General features: G+C 40.3%; 1 protein-coding gene across 4 annotated transcripts in view; it reads left to right on the forward strand.

The window, feature by feature from the left end:
- The window catches only part of Evi5 (ecotropic viral integration site 5), a 150,910-nt gene that overhangs the window by 127,323 nt on the left and 9,573 nt on the right, over positions 1–14,014 (forward strand). Inside the window, exon 20 of one of the 4 annotated variants that reach the window (XR_003713233.1) lies at positions 1,170–1,267. The exons of the other annotated variants lie outside the window; for them this stretch is intronic. The gene's annotated coding sequence lies outside the window, so the exon portion shown is untranslated. The remainder of the gene's footprint in view (positions 1–1,169; positions 1,268–14,014) is intronic. 4 annotated transcript variants of the gene reach the window in all.

Genomic DNA, 14,014 nt, shown 5'->3' on the forward strand with positions numbered 1-14,014 from the left:
GTGTGCACATCCACAGATACACACACACTGATGGCTGCTGATGTTGGTCAACTTTTGATTTCTATGAACATTTTAATGTTTAAGTTATAAGTTGTGATTTGTTTTTACAGTAGAAAAAGATTTATTTTCTTAGTGTAGCAGCTTCTGATTAGGAAGTATACGCTTAAAATAACCTTTCTTTCAGTGAGTCGGTGTACCAAGTAGCTCACACCAGCCTCAGAGCAAGTAGGCTTTCTTTATGACTGAACAGTGCCCTGAACAGAGTGAACAGTCATGTTTGTACACCTGTGAACGTTACCTTAAGATCCTTAAATGGCTACTGTGGTTTATAAATCTTATTGTATGTGTATGCACACGAATACATACACACACACACACACACACACACACACACAGGCGTGTGTGATGGGACAAAATCCCTCATCTTGAGACCAGGAGTGCCAAGGTACTACGTTTAGGGTACCTTTAAGGACACTCCCACAGTGAAATTCTTAAGCGCTTGCTGCTCTTGGATGTGCTCTCTTTATCCCCCACTCTTCTCAGTCTCTCCTCCCTTGTTTGTTCATGAGAGGGAGGGAGGGAGGGAAGGAGGGAAAGAGGGAGGGAGAGAGGGAGGGGGGAGGGGCAGGCAGAGGCATTATGGGTACTAAGCAAGCACTATGTCATTGCTACATCCTCAGTCTAGCACCATTTCATAGAACGTGCAAAACTTCCTGTTAGTGCCAGCCTGGAGACCAAACCTTTAATACATGGACCTCTGGGGAACACAAATGACCCAAGCTATAACAGTATTTAAAGCCAAGATTTAAGATTCATATACTTTTAGGCCTGATGTGTTTTTTAAAATTTATGAAGCATTTCATTATGTTTCATTAGCTATATGAAGAAGTTAAGGCCCAAGAATTAAGGGACCTGTTCCTAGTTATACAACTGTTAGTGTATGAGACCAGATTAACGTCCTGCAAAAACGACATGCTCTACAGACATGTTCTACAGCACCCTTCCCTTCTGTGCCCCTGAGGACCTGTGTGGTCGGACATGTTTTAGCATACATGTTATTAACATAAAAAAAGTTCCCTGTGTGAATTAAAGTGAATCACTTCTCTCAGAACACAGTATCCAGTGAGTGGAACCTAGTTTCATCTTCTGTTCTTTCTTCCTTCCTACAGATTTTGGATTTTCATTTCATCCAAAACAGGGAAATTGTTTAACTGACCCTGCAGATGCCTCAGTTTCTAGTGGGGTATCCTAAAATCCTAAAGATAAGGTGAGTTGCTGGACAAAGGCAACTGATGTTTTCTAGCCAAATTTGATATTTCTAGAAACAGAAATAGGATGAAAATAGTCACCATAATTCATATATACCTGTTACTTAACAAATAAAAGTGTAGCTGCAGATGAGTTAGATAATTTAGTTAAATTATATTAAATATGTTAAATATGTTCTGATAGAAGAATTCATAATTTAACTGGTGGCCAAATTTCTGAATGTTCTATTTATTTTTCTTATATACAGGGCTATACATCTTTCTGCTCATCCCCTGACTCAAAAAAATATAATTTACCACATTCAGAGGAAAACTATAATTCTACACAAGCTGCCTTGCTTGTGTAAAAAATTCAAAATCAAAAAATAAAGAAAAGTGCTAAAACTTAGGGAAAACAAGAAGATGTCTTGGGAATATCCAGATTTGCTAAGGATTTCTAGGACGGGTCTGGAGAGACGACTCAGGCGTTGAGAACACTAGCTGTTCTTTCCAAGGACCTGGGTTCAATTCCCAACTCCCACATGTAACTTCAGCCTCAGGGGATCGGAAACCCTCTTCTGATCTTTGAGGGCTCCTGGTATGCACATGGTTGTACATACATATGTGCATGTAAAACGCTTATACATATAAAATGATAAGGTAATCTAAACAACATTTAAGGAAATCTCTAGGATGAAATCTGAGCAAGTGGTTGGTTCAGAGAGCTCCAGGTTTGGACCTGGTACAAAGACTTAAAGAGTCAAATCAATATCTTGAGAACAAACCACCCTGCTCACAGAGCAGGGCAAGGGAAGCTGTACGCTGACTAGACTGTTGAGCTGGGTTGAGGAAGGGGAGAGTGCAGCCCCTACATTATTACTGTCCTTGGCTGTTTATATTCCCTGTAAGGTTTAGAGTCAACCTGAGTGGAAATCAGCAGTGGGAAGAGTCCCGGTCAGCCTCGTAGGTCTGCTTACTCTTTAGAGTCTTGCCACTGTGATAGGAACTCATGATTGTAGCCCCTCCCCTTTTTTTTTTGAGTTCACTTTGTCCCATATTTGCCCAATGGTAATTCTACCAAGCTGTTTCCAGTATTGGGCCTCTTCCTACCCCTGCATATATAATCTCCCCACCCCTGCATGTACATTTCCCCCATGACCCTCAGTAGTTTGTCATTCTGAGTTTGTGAGCATCTAAATAGTAGTTTACGTTACATGGGAATATTTATACTAAAGTGTATAGTACCAAAGCAGTGCTTATTAGTTAGTGCTGGTCAGTAAATGTCTTAAGAGACGGTCCTAAAAAGTATCTGTGACAGTTAGACCTGCAGTGTAAGACAGTGTGATGATTTATAAACCCAGAGCTCAGGAGGCTGAGGCAGTAGGATTACTGGGAGTCTGAAGCTAGCCTGGATTACAGAATAAGATCCTGTCTCCAGAGGGGAGTGGGAGGAGAGAGAGAGAAGAGACAACTGAGGCATGTCACTTAGGAGGTGGGTAGGGGTAGCATAGCAGCCTACAGTCGTAGTCCTAGCACTTGAGACTGAGGCAGGATTTCTGAAAGTACCAGGCCAGCACGGGCTACAGGGCGAACCTGTCTCAAAAAACAAATGAACAAACAGAAGACCATATAGGTTATGAAAAATAATACGCACATGGCAGTCCATATTTTTGTAGAAAATATAAGAAACTGTCAGAAAAGTAAGAAACTTATGGTGCACTCTGTGGTTCTCTATTACAGTTCTTAGCAGATGGAGTGGAGGTGGGAGAGCCCTCCTGTGTTTCTGAGGAGACCATGCAGTGGCTCTTAGATATTCCATAGGAAACAGTGACTCTTCAGCATCTGAAAGCATGTCCATTACATGTGTACTTCTCACCTTGATGACAGAGCCAACGTCTACAGTGACATTTGCAGGATGTATGTATGGCTCTTTCAGCTCAGTGAGGAATAGTGAAAACCACCCATACTGTAAACCCACAGTCTTCCTCCAGTGTTCCCGTTCTGCATGAAAACTCATGTTTTAATAATGTCTTATACTTAAAAGCTGGTTATTCCTATTCTTTGTCTAACTTCTGCTTTTCCCTTTGACTGTTATGACAGTTCTTCCAGACACATTGTTAAAGCAGAGATGAAGAGGATATTTGGTACTCATTCAGTTTATTTGGTTTTTAACAGCAATTCTGGATTTGTGCTGTCTGTCTGTCTGTCTGTCTATGTGTGAAGAGGGGGGTTGTTTTAGTTTAGTTTTTTTTCTAGGTTGTGCATGACTTTGTTCTCCATTGTGCTAGAGATGATTAGAGAACTCGTCTTTAGAACTGTGGACTTAAAGTCAAGAGGCCTGTGTTTTAGGTCTGTCTTTGACACTGATCCTGTGACCTTAAAATGCCAGCTCATTTTATATATCCATCCAGTTAGCGAACGTTTGAGCAGCGGTCAGTTCCCAAGCTTGCCTTCGATACTGCCTCAGTATATGATCCTAAAGCAATTACAGTAAAGCAAATGGGTTTTTTGTTTTGTTTTTTTGTTTTTTTTTTTTTGTTTGTTTGTTTTTTTGTTTTACGAGACAGGGTTTCTGTGTGTAGCCCTGGCTGTCCTGGAACTCACTCTGTAGACCAGGCTGGCCTCGAACTCAGAAATCTGCCTGCCTCTGCCTCCTGAGTGCTGGAATTAAAGGTGTGCGCCACCACTGTCTGGCGCAGTAAATGGTTCTTAAGGTTCTTTCCATCCTGAGATTGGAACAGGAAGTTGGAACTGGAAGGAAAGCAGGCAGTATGGCAGTATTGTGGTGCAAGCACATAGAAAATCTCCAGTGTGGGCTGGAGAGGTGACTTAATATTTGGGAGCGCGTGCTTCTGACGCTAGAGGACCTGAGTTTGGAACCCAGCACCCATGTTCTTTAACAAAACAAAACAGGAGTGGTTATGTATTCTGAGGGTGGAGGCAGGTGTGTTTCTGTTGCTTGTTGGCCTCTAGCCAACCTCCCGGTTCAGAGAGAGATCCTCTCTCAAAGGAGTAAGGTAGAGGGTGGTAAAGCAGGACACTGATGTCCTCTTCTGGCCTCTTGGCACACGTGACACCCCACACCCCGTACACACACTCCTCCACTCTGGGGCTGCCTGTGCTGTATACAAGAGGAGTAGAAAGTAGCCAGGGAAAGGGCAGCATGGGATGTCTCCGGTAGAGAGGCATATGTGTGAGAAGATTGTTAGGGAGGGTCAGCGCTCACAGAAGCGACCAGGGAGGAGTGCAGTCTAGGTAGTCGAGATCAGAGTGAGGCCCTGAGGCCAGGCCAGCAAGGCTCCCTTGTTTTTCCCTTAGATCAAGTGTGTTAGACCAGGCTGGCTTGAATTTAGTGTGACCTGCTCCTTCAGTACTAGGATTGAAGACATACACCTCCACACCTAGCAAGCAACTTAATTTTTATGTTACTTTTAAAAAATAAATAATATATTGCTAGCTTTTTCTTTTTCTTTTTTTTTTCAAAATAGGAACATTTGCTGAGTATCAGTTAGAGGAACTTTGGTAAAAAAATGAACTACTGGCTCTCAGATTTACTAAGGCACAAAGTTTTAACTTGGCTAGAGGTTTAAAGCAGTGAATCATGTGCTTTTCATAAACAGTATTTCACAGATGCAGTTGACATGAGATAATCAGATTTTCTCTCCCCACAAACAGAACAGCTGGAAATGTCTACCAATGTACATGTCACAGACTCTGCTGCTCTGCTGCCTGTCTGATTTAAGTTGTGGTCAGTGTGAGGAACCTGTGAGGTGATAAGATAGCATTCATGAGGTCATGTGGTTTGCAAGTACCCAATCTTCACAGAGCAGCCTGCACTTCTCGGGACAAAGAGGAGTAAGATGCTGACCTAGCCGAGGGGTTTGTGCTCCCTGGCAAGGGGGAGGGGTGCTACATGTTTTAAAGTTACAGCTCCTGAAAATAAATGAGCCTGCTTCACCCTCAGCTTCTCAGCCTACAGCACTCAGTGTCCATTGCAGCATGGTTTGCTGTTTCTGATGAAGCTGACGGAGGTAGCCATCATTTAGTCTCCCTTTTGAATGATTTTGAATGAAAAAAATCATTCATTAATTTATTTACCTTACATCTCAATCATTTATTTTTTTTTACTGAGGGAAAAACTGCATGTAGAAGGTTTAATTATGTTTTTTATCCGTTAGAAATTACTTTCTAAGTACACAATTATTTATTTTCAGCCTGTCAAGTATCTTTATTTGAATCATACACACAAAATGACTACCTACTTTTATATAAGCAAAGGATAATTTTATCAAGATAGTTGTGTGATCAGCTTTACCCAGGTACAGTTATGTTCTGTGGGCTTTAGGTGTGTTCACAGGGTCGTCACTGTCAGTTCCAGAACTCTTAGCAATCTAGACACAAATGCTGTCTCCTTCAGCAGTCACTCCTCCAGTTTCCTTTCCCTCCCTCTAGGCTACCACTGACCCTCTTTCTGTCTTTGTAGAGGTTCCTTGATACTGCATGTGTAATATAAATAGAAACATACAATATTTAGTGTTATGTAGCCTTCTTCCACTTAGCATAATGTATTCAAGAGCTATCTATATGGTACTTGGTGTCTATACTTCATTCTTTTATATTGCCTAATAATAAAAAATAGGAATATACCACTTTTTAATCCATTAATTAGTTGATAAACATTGGCTTATTCTTCTGTCATGAATAATACTACTGTGAACATCACATACGAACTTCTGTATGAACTTCTGTTTGCATCTGAGTATACAGTTATAAGTAGGTTTGTTGGATTGTAAGTCAACTCCACATTCACCAGCTGAGAAAACACCATACTGTTTTCCAAAGCTGCTGTTAACAGTTTCCATTCCACCAGGTGTGTGTGAGGCTTCTGATCTCTAGCTAGCACTGGGTCTGTCTCCGTGGTGACAGCCATCCTAGTAAATGTGAGGACTGCAGCCTGATGTGTAGCCCAGGCTAGCCTCTGTCTAACTCACAACTCTTCTTTGGTCTCTCGGGTACTATGATTTATGTGGTTCTTATGGACGTTCTTTGCATGGCTTAAGGAAGTGGAATATCTTTGAATAGCCCAGTTGACCATTTATATCTTTAGGGAAATGTTGGTTTAGGTCCTTTTTGCATTTTGAAACCATCTTTGTTTTTTGTTTTGTTTATTTGAAAATTGTGTTTCAGAGTTTTTTTATACTTTAAGTATACTGCTGTTGCCAGATATATGATTTCTGGTTTTTAGATATATTTTTCAGCATGTTCGTTTAAAGTAGACCAACTTACTCTATCACTAGAGTGGTTTTCAGGCTGCCTTCCATAGAATATATCCAGTGCCTGACTTTCTAGATTGAACCGTAATTTTTGACAGGAAAAGAACATAGAGCTTGCCTTAGAAACTTAGTCTTAGATATTTCACCATAAGCAGATGGTACAGAGTAGGTGAGCTCTCAACTCTCATGCTTCAAGGGCATCAAGAAAATCAGAAGATAACCTTGAAAACAGGAGATGAAAATTGAAGTATCTGTTGAGGGGGTGGGGATGGCTCTGTGGGTGAAGTGTCTGTTGAGTTCAGATCCCTACCACCCCTGCAAAAAGCCCAGCATGCTGATGCAATCCCAGCACAAGGGACGGAGACAGGAGAGACCTCATCCTAAGAGGAGAGCAATAGAGGAGGACACTGGATGCTGACCTCTGACCTGTCTACACCCCATAGACTTAGATAGATACGTAAACATTTGTATAATAGTCAAAAGCTTTCAGTTTGAATATAAAAAGATGAATAATTCATTTATTAAGCAAGTAAAGAATCCCAATTGGGCAATGGTGGTGCACACCTTTAACCCAGGGCTCAGGTGTCAGACGCAAGAAGATCTCTTTGAGTTTGAGGCCCGTCTGATTTATACAGTGAGTTCTAGAACAGCCAGAGCTACACAGAGAAACCCTGTCTCGACACCCCCCCCCCCCAAAAAAAAAAACCTCAATAGAGTATTTTCTAAAATAATCTATAAGTGGCCAATAACCACAAGAAAAAAAAAGTTCAGCATCGTTAACCTTCAAAGAAGTACAAATCAAAACTACAGTAAATTTCTACTTCATACTAACCAGAAACATATAAGTATATAATTAAAATTGACAAAGATGTGGAGAACTCTGAACTCTGTACATGGGAAGTGGGAAGAGAAAATGGTACAGATACTGTGGGAGATAATGTTTCATTTTCTCAAATGCCTAAACATACTTACCATCTTGCCTGGAAGTTCCATATCTGTCTTTATACCCAAGAAAAATGAAATATCTCCGCTGAAACATGTACATGAATATTCATAACATTGTTTACAGAAGATATAAAATAAAACCATTCCACAGGCATGTCAGCTGATGAGTCCCGGGGAGATGTGGCATATCCATACGACAGAAGGGGACTGGGCAACAGAGGAGTATAATACTGATGTGTGCTGTAGAGTGTAAGAATTCAGTCACAGAGGGCCTCACACTTGGTGATGCCACTTACATAAGAAGCACAGAATAGGAAAAACTGTAGAGACAGTCACATCAGTGGTTACGTGGAGTTGAGGACAAGGTGGCAGGCAGACAGGGCACGGATGGCAGCTGAGAGTGTGCGGTGTGTTTGTTTGGGTGATGACAGTGTCCTCAGGTTGCTTGTGGTGACGGTGTGCAGCGCTGTAGCCATGGTAAAACCTATTCAAACATGTGGACTGTTGTGTCTCTGTACCCCTACCTGCTTTTTCCCTTCATTTTGAGACAAAGTCTCACTCTGTAACCAAGGCTGGCCTCTAACTTAAATTCTCCCTCCCAAGTTCTTGGATTATAGTGTGTGTGCCTTTTAAAAATTCCCTGAGGTCTATGAATGGAACTTATTATAGTGTTTAAAAGTACTTTGTATATCTTTTGAGAATGGACTCAGCTATATCATGTATCTTGAGTGTTCTGGTACCTTAAAAACTTAAAGATGACGATGACCTACTAAAAGAGACCATGGCATTTAGCAGTTAGCCGTTGTAATGTGTCAGACTCAGACTTGTGTCTTGATTTTCTGTTAGCTTTGTTTACCATCCCTCATTCAATTTTATTTGTGTCTATTTAGGTTGTTTATGGCTGCTTAAACAGATAGTATAGGACTTGCAACACTGCCAGTTGTGTGTGTGTGTATGTGTGTGTGTGTCTCCCTAGCTATGTTAGTATAGGCAAATTTTTTGTCCCTCAGTTATCTTGTAGGAGTTAGTGGTGGAATTGAAGTCACACCAGAAAGGCACTTCAGACAATGCCAGGGACTAATATGTCCTCATCAAGTCCGTAGACCATAAATGAAGTATACATTCAGATGATGACATAACAGCAGTGGCCTGACTTCCTGCCCTGTGGGTCAATAAGCTTTCATAAGTCATCCTCAGCATACATCGAGATTCTTCAGAGTTTATCCCTGCTTCTCTCATGTCATCTCTAAAGATCTAGATCTGGCCACACAAAAATTTTTTAGTTTCCCAACATGTAAGGTATTCTCAGGCCTCTCTGTCTCTCACCATGCCAGTATTCCTGAATTTCCCCTTGAACACCTGTTTATCCTTAAAGACCCAGCTCAGGCCTTTTCCTTCAGCATTCTCCCTCCTGGGCAGCGAATGGTTTCTCCTGTGGACTTCTTGTGCTCTGGTGTGACAGCCCAACATCAGATGCAGTCTCTTCTGCCTGACACAAGGTCTCTGATGTCAGGAGCCTTGTTTGCTTTTTTCTCCTTCAGCTTTTTGCCAGCATCTAGTGCACTGTTTGTGGGTACATACTGGCTTGATTCGATGGATTGATAAAAGCCCATCATACAGCTTCAGCAGTTCCTGTTAACATAATTCAGTCCAGACAGAAAAGAAAAACTTCATGAGGTCATCTTGGTAACAGTCTTGAGTGTTTTTAGTGCTTCATCTAAAGGTTAAATCAAATGAAATATTCGTGGTACTTTGATCTAGCCTTAAAAGTTCAGACTGAAACAAGTGTGAAGTGATTTATTTCCTGTGATTGGTCATGAATTTACATAGAACCTCATACATTCCTAACCTCATCACCACTAGCATTAGACTGCTGTCTGAATATTGCTAATGGTTTCAATTTTGTCAAGATCCATCAGCTGCCAGGAAGAAGATGATCAGCAATAGTCTCTCTTCGCTTGCCCACAGGACTGTGTAGAGCTTCCTCTGTGTGACAGTCGGAGGCTCTGTAGATGGCTCCCTCCCTTCTGCTCTGGAAACAAGTAGTCAGGATCAGTTTCTCCAATTCCAAACTTTCTGCCTTTCACATGTTGGTACACAGCCCTTCGCTGCTTCTGAATGTGAATTAACTATTATGTTTTATACATTTTTACATAGACTCTTCAATTTCTTAAATTTTCAGTGTTTCTGTTTGTTTGTTTGTTTGTTTGTTTGTTTTCTGAGGCAGGGTTTCTCCAGGTTGTGGAGTCCTGGCTGTCCTGGAATTCTCTGTAGGCCCAACTGGCCTCAAACTCATGGAATCCACCTGCCTCTACCTCCTGAGTGCTGGGATAACAAGCATGTGCCACCACGGCCTGACTAAATTTTCAGTGTTTTTAATGAGTTACTTAATGCTTTTTAAGTTACTAGTGTTTTAGTGAAGTGTCTCGGTGTTTTAACTTAGACAACTTCTTAATCTTAGGATTTTGGCATACAGAGATTAAGAAGTCCCGACCTCCAGATGATCACTTTTATTGGTTTCCTCTTTGAGTTTTCTGGAAATCTTTTGCTTTGGGTACTTGTTTCTAGTTTAATCTCTGTTGTGTTTATAATACAGTTTTTAAAAGAAGCTGATAATTAAGAAAAATTTAGAGCCTGGTTGTACATATATTATAATTCCTGTGCTTAGGAGATCAAAATAATCCTGAGCTTGGCAATGATGAAAAAAGAAAGAAAATGTAGCATGTAGTTACCTATTTTCATTTATTTTAAATTCTGAAATCTGGAAAAACTATTAAAAGTATTCTATAAAGAATCCAACAAAATTATTGACCAAATGTAGGGATGGGTAAGATGTGTCAGCTTAGCGATCCGTGTGACTATCATGCTATATGCCTGCTTTCCTATATGAAGCAGAACATAGAGTTAATTATTGGTATTATTGGTTGAGTATTGCCTACAGAAATGTTATTCAGCTTAAAAAGATCTGTGTTTTACAGACATTGATATACAGAGGCAAATGTACATACAGATGGAGCTCTGCAGTCTGATATGACTCAGCCTTGGAAACTTACTGCAACTGTTGGCAGTGCACGTGACTCACTTCAATAGTTCAGACCTTGTCTAGGAGTGATCAGAGTTCATTTGGTGAGGGGGTTTTTTGGTATGCGGATGGCTTTTTCCACTTTGTTGTGGATTGATTGACTTTCAAAATACCTAGTGCTCTTTCTTCATTTTTGAATCTCAGAATGTGGGACTTGTCGTGACCATGTGATCTCTGCTCACACATGGAGAAAAGTCATTTTAACGTGAATGATATGCATCGTTATCTATAAAATGTCATATGAATGTTTTTATTAATATCTTACTAATTGTGTGAATTGCTTTGTTTAGATGTCAAAATTGGAAAAATATCATTCATGCCTCTTTAAAATCAAGTAAAAATGAACTCTTAACTCTTGATAAGTTAATGATATTCTAGAATGTGCCTTAAAAATGCAAACACAGAGAGAACATGTTATCTTCCCTAACCCTGTGGGCACTTGCCCAGGTGACCACATTTTCTCAGCACAGATTTCTCTACTACTTAGTAATGGTCTCTTCAAGACTCTGAAATTAGGTCACTTGTTTGTTTCACAAAAGAAAGTTAGCACACAGTGGCTTAGTTTCTAGAGTAAACTGATGGTGAGTTCTAAAATACTTACATATATTTAGCTATATGATAGAGTCATATGGAACTTCAAAATATACATCTCTGCAGATTCTACCTAGTCAAAAATCTTAGTGCCAATCTTAGTGTGAAATAGTTATAGTTGTTGCTATTAGCTTTTGGTGTTTGACTTTTCACTATCATGCAGTTAGAAACTCTGCTGCTTCCTGTCAAAGCCGAACTAAATTCATCAGACTATGAACATAACAGTTTCCTGTTTTCTTATTAACTATACAGCATTTTGTGCCTTATTCTTTGCTGGTTATATGTCTCACCACCCTTCTTTGCCAATTGCCAGATGGTGGGGTTTCCATGCTTACAGTGAAAGCCTGAGTTCTGATCTCTCTGTTGTTAGTGCAGGGCTAAAGTTTTACTAAATTTTAAAGTTGTGGCAAATGTGTCCAGTGTCTTAAATGTTGTTTATATACATTCTTCATGTTCTTACTTTTACTCTGTTTCTTAATGCATAACGTGATGAAGTAGTCCACGTCAGGTAAGAAAGCGTGCCCTCCCGGCCCCCTGTGGGTGCTCCCATCTGTCTGATGGCTGATATTTCCATGTAACATGTAAAGCAGTGGCATGAATGTGGTCAGGGCCTCTCCAGAAGTCTTCCAGCTTTTTAATGTAGTTCATGTTCAGAATCAGAATGCTGAATTATTCAAAACTGATTTTAAAATCATCCCTGTAGTCCAAGAACTAGTGATAGAGATAAAATATGTTCAGCAGCCAATATTTTATGTTTTTCTGGAATGCTTACTTAAAATGTAAAACTCCAGCATCAGACTTACCTATAGATATATTCTCAACCATGCACAAGGTCCTGGGTTAAGTACCCAATAATTGAATGAATAAATGAAGCCTTTAATTTTTTTTTTTTTTTTTTTTTTTTGGTTGAGGTAGGGTCTCACTATTACCCAGACTGGGATTACAGGCCTGTGTCACTGCACTTGGCCAGTAAGTGGGTTTTGTTTGTTATTTTACAAGTTGGGTTGCATGTGAGCAGTACTTCTACTTTTATCACTGTCAAGGATCAACTTGCTCGTCAGTTTTGAAGCACATTTGAGTATGTGAGAGTATTTTTTATATTTTTATTTTACATGTATGACTGTTTTTCCTGCATATATATATGTACATTATGTGCATGCCTTATGCACATGGAGGCCAAAAGAGTGTGTTGGATCCCCTGAAACTGAAATTACAAATGATTATAAGCCACCATGTGGGTGCTAAGAACCAAACCCAGGACCTCTGCAGGAACAGCAAGTGTTCTTAACCTCTGAGCCATCTCTCCAGCCTCTTCTACTTTATTTCTTCAGACAGGGTCTCTAATGGAGCATGTCTTCATTCTCTCTGTGTGATGGGACTGTAGATGCATTCCACCATATCAGCTTCTAATGGGTGCTAGGGATATAAAGTCAGAGCCTCGCGCTTGTGTGGCAAGCACTTTACTTACTAACCTATCTCCATAGGCACCAGGACTGTGATTTTAGTAAAGACACGAGACATGCCTGGTGCTATGGTACATATATGAGTCTCGGCAGCTGAGAGGAGGGAGGAAGGCCAGTTTAAGATTATCTTCAGCTGCAGGCACTAGTCAGTTAAAGGACCACTGTGGAGAACATGAAGGCAAACCAGAAGTGAGATTACCAGGCAGTGCTAAGGGTGTGAGCTCTTACCACTTTCTGGCTCATAGCTTAAACATGGAAGTCAAAGTTCTTAAGAATGGTGGGACCCTTGTGCTGGACTTTATGCTTCTTGATATACATCTTAAAGAACTGACCAGGCACCTCTCTCTGAGAGCTGTGTGCTCAAGAAATATTGTGGTTCCTTAAAATGGTGTGCGTGTGTTGGGCAGGGGGAGGGTGTAGGATTGAAATTTCCCAGCAGAAGGATTGTTTAAGCAGATCATGGTGCATTTCTAAATGAGGTACCACTCAACCATCAAACAATGATGATGACACTAAGAAGTATGGAGGTGAACCACCAGGTGGGAAGCAGGCTGTAAGGCCATGTATGTAATGATCAGTAAGGTTAAACTTATCTCAAAAGATTTGATAAATGTTAATGTTTGTCTCACGATTATAGGCTGTGGAATTGCTTTGTTTTCTACCTTGTCTTTAGTGGATATGATGTTTTTATTGTAAGTTTATAATAAAACTAAAGGTACAATGCAGGCAATGTTGCCAGTTACCTGGGAGCTTCTTTTTATGTAGAGCATGTCCTTACAAGAATGAAATGATTGTAAGTATACATATCTGTAGGTATGTAGTTATAAGTATACATATCTGTAAGTGTGTAGTTGTCAGTATACATGTCTGTAGGTGTGTAACTGTCAGAATATACATCTATAGGTGTGTAGTTGTCAGTATATACATCTATAGGTGTGTAGTTGTCAGTATACACATCTGTAGGTGTGTAGTTGTCAGTATATACATCTGTAGGTGTGTGGTTGTCAGTATACACATCTCTAGGTATGTGGTTGTCAGTATACACATCTATAGGGTGTAGTTTTCCATCCCCTGTGTTGTTTTTGTCCTGCTTCTCTTAGATGTTGACTTTACATCTCTGGTAATATTTGACTGTCTCAGTTTTAAGACTAAGGAATAAGCACAGGTTCAAGCCAGACAGGTCTCAGCACTGGGAGTGGACATAAGCTCTCACCCCAACCAGGAAGCAACCTAAAATTGACACCCACTTGCAAAGGAAAAGTCATTTTCTTCATTGGATTCTCACTGGATAATATTAACCACACTTAAGGGTAGGCTCCATGCTTAGCAATAAATGGCCAAAACAAAATGAATTCAAGGTATTTTTGTCTCACTTACTTTGTTTGGGCTTGCTTTTTTTTTTTTTTTTTTGGT

Source organism: Grammomys surdaster, unplaced genomic scaffold, assembly GCF_004785775.1.
Source record: "Grammomys surdaster isolate TR1022 unplaced genomic scaffold, NIH_TR_1.0 751, whole genome shotgun sequence".
NCBI classification, from domain to species: domain Eukaryota; kingdom Metazoa; phylum Chordata; class Mammalia; order Rodentia; family Muridae; genus Grammomys; species Grammomys surdaster.